The sequence below is a fragment of the Pyxicephalus adspersus genome, chromosome 2 (assembly GCF_032062135.1).
Source record: "Pyxicephalus adspersus chromosome 2, UCB_Pads_2.0, whole genome shotgun sequence".
Classification (NCBI taxonomy): Eukaryota; Metazoa; Chordata; class Amphibia; order Anura; family Pyxicephalidae; genus Pyxicephalus; species Pyxicephalus adspersus.
Window position 1 is genome coordinate 65976124 of NC_092859.1, and position 3332 is coordinate 65979455.

The window sequence follows — 3332 nt, forward strand, 5'->3', positions numbered from 1 at the left end:
AAGGTTGCCAAGCACAACATCAAACCACATTGATTGCCAAGCTCACAAGCAGGATCAAGCACTCTTAGAAAAGAAATAGATGTTCTATTGTTGCTTAACTTAATTTTGTTCATTACATACTGGATTGTATGCATTATTTAGGTGTTTACACAAAACAAATAGTACTTAGTATATCAAGCTTCCAGGGACAAATTCCCTTTGTGTCAAACATGATTTCCTATTTTTTCCAGCCTTTCAGTTTGTTTATGCAGGTTTGAATGGCCTTTTAGACCTTGGCCCACTATATATTTACTTACTCGCCTCAGCTTAGTAGTGGAAGCACATAAAGGTGGATTCCTCCTTTAAACCAGAAGCATAATCCTTCATGAATGATGCTTGATGCAAACCCCATGACATCAGAAATCATTGGAAGAAATAGGCACTCTTTTCCATTTGAAGCATGTTAACCAATATGGCCAAAAAAAACCCTCTTTGACTATTTCTTCCTATAATTTCTCTTTTATGTACACACATATAAATGCATACATACATACATACATATATGTATGTATGTACATACATGAGTGCACATGAAGACAAACAAACAATATACTCCTAAAAAGAAAAACTTACCCGAATGAGGATCCTTCTCTGAAAAAGTGGCCGGTGCATTTTTCTACTGATAAATCACAGTTCACGCACTTAGAGCGGGACCGCTTTCGTGCACAACTATGCACATCAGGCTTCTGTGTTTTGGCGCACAACTATGCGCAACAGACAACAGTTTTAATAGGACAATTGTGCTGTTTTTAGCTTTTCAACAATTCAGAGAAAGGAACTGCTTCAAAACACAATTGACTTGTTAAATTGGAGGTCTGTTGGATCACCTAAGGTTAAAAGTTCCTGGGAGATTGTAAAGGAGACAAAAACAAACCCCCCATAAAAAACGACAAAATTTAGAAAACAACTTTATTCAAAATAAACACATTTGCTAAAATGTTACATTAACATATAAGGACCACACAGACACCACAAAATTTACATTACAAAAAAAAAACAAACACATGTAAACCCACATTTCCATATAAAGCCCAAATGGTTCAAAAATGGTCCAAGAAATATTGCATTCAAAAAATACTTACCCAAGCAATATGCAATTTTTACCTATCAAGGGAAACTGGATTAGCAAATTTTTATGCAGAACAAACATTTAAAGGGGGTAATTAAGACATAATATTCCAATTAAAAAAAATGGCCACAAACACAATAGCATAGCATTAACACTGACTTCCTAATTGCAAAAAGGACATTGAAACGTTCAAAGTTTAAAAAACAAAAGCAGCTATTGTGCTAGTATTAAGCAAACTATGAAATGTAGCAACATGGATTAGAAGAACACCACAAACAACTCCCCCCCCCAGACAAAAAAACAGACAAAGGAAAAGGCAAGTTAGACAACACCCTTATAAATGCTCATGTTTATGCGCATAGCTGATACAAATTTGCGTGTAATTGGGACATGCGCAGTCTATGTAATTTAGCTTTTTGTTTTTTGACAGTTTTACATTCCATAATCATTTATTGATATGATCCTTTACATTTGCACACCAGTGAACAGCTAACAGCTATCTAATAAATAATAAATTAAAACAAAGTAGGCTTTAATGTTCAAGTCATTTATTAAATGTGTGTTTGGTGTAACTTTTAACATTTTTGATTATTATTTTTATATTATATTATTGTTTTTATTATATATATATATATATATATATATATATATATATATATATATAAATACACACATAAATATATATCTATTGAAGCAAAGAAAAACTTGATTCAAAACTTAGTATTTATCACCAGGGGATCCTCGGGTCAGGCATCGTAAGCGTTTAGGTAGGCGCCTATGTAAACAGCTGAAATCACATTCTTTCCAAACCTGAAAATATTAGGTCATTTAAAAATATGCTTATTTCTTAGCTAATATATATGTTTTAAACATTTGAACACATTATTATAAACATTTTTATTTAGGGCTAAGTAAAAGATGTGTGCCATTAGAAAGAATTATTTTTTAGGGGAACAGTGACTTTTAATGCAACCTCGCCAGTGTCGAGCTGCTGGAGATGCATGGTTTGGAGAGAGCAATCATTTCAGTTGATAACTGCCAGGAGAATACGCCAGCGTATTCTCGCCGGCTAAAAATTGGTTGATAAACAGGTTTTGGGTGTCTGATTTCTGATTGCGAATACGTGCGAGCAAGCTTCCAATTTTGCTTGATGAATCAGGCTCCCCGCATAAGAAAAACATTTTAATAATACCAACTCTGAAGAGGAATACTGTCTTGTAATTATTACCTCTGTAATGATCTTTTATAGTTTTATACGTCATACTTGTAAGCAGTTGTACTAGTAAACAGCTGTTAGTTGTCAATCATTCTAGAGTCTGCAATTTAAACTACAATGTATAGTAATTAATTAAATACTTAAACAGTTAACATTATTTTGTGGATCTCTTTCAACCATTTAAAATATTTACCCAAATTATTTACCTATCATCCCAGAACCAGTATTTAATTTTTGTCATTTTAATTAGGAATAATAAATCGATATTAATGATGCATCATTTTTTTTCCTTATTAATATCAAATTATCTTATTCTACTGAAGATATTATTATTATGAAACTGACTTTTTCATAAAAGATATTCTGATACCTATTTAGGCCCATTTATTAAACAACAAATAATAAATAAAGGCAAAGTCATACTTCACCAATTCCCTTTTATCTTTTAACATAATCCTAAATAAAGTTTAATTTATTGGTACCATAAACATATAAGACCTGGCAAACAAGCATGTAACAAATAATAACAATACCATGGCAACTTATTTTGTTTGTCTTTTTTGGCTTGTTTTAGGTTATTTATTCTCCTTCCAGTCCTAATTAAACTCACTGTTAGTTAAATTGTAATCCAATCCCTCAAAAGTTTTTTTTATTATGTGTTTTTAACAACCATGTGTCTTGTCCATCAACAAAAGACTCTCCTAAGCTTTTCCCAGTCACATGTGAACCAACACTTACTCAGACACCAGAGCACAATTAAGTAAGATTAATTCTTTAATTTTATACTTTTGTTGACTAGTATCATATACTGTTATCATTCAATGTTTTTTTTTTTGCAATAATTATTGTTAAGTTGAAGCACAGATGCTTTAAGCCATTTGATTCAATCACAACCACGTGCAAACTATATATTCCATGGAAAAAAAAAAAAAAAAAAAAAAAAAAAAAAATATATATATATAAAATAGAAACAAAATTATAAAATATATAAAAATAATGATCAAAAAT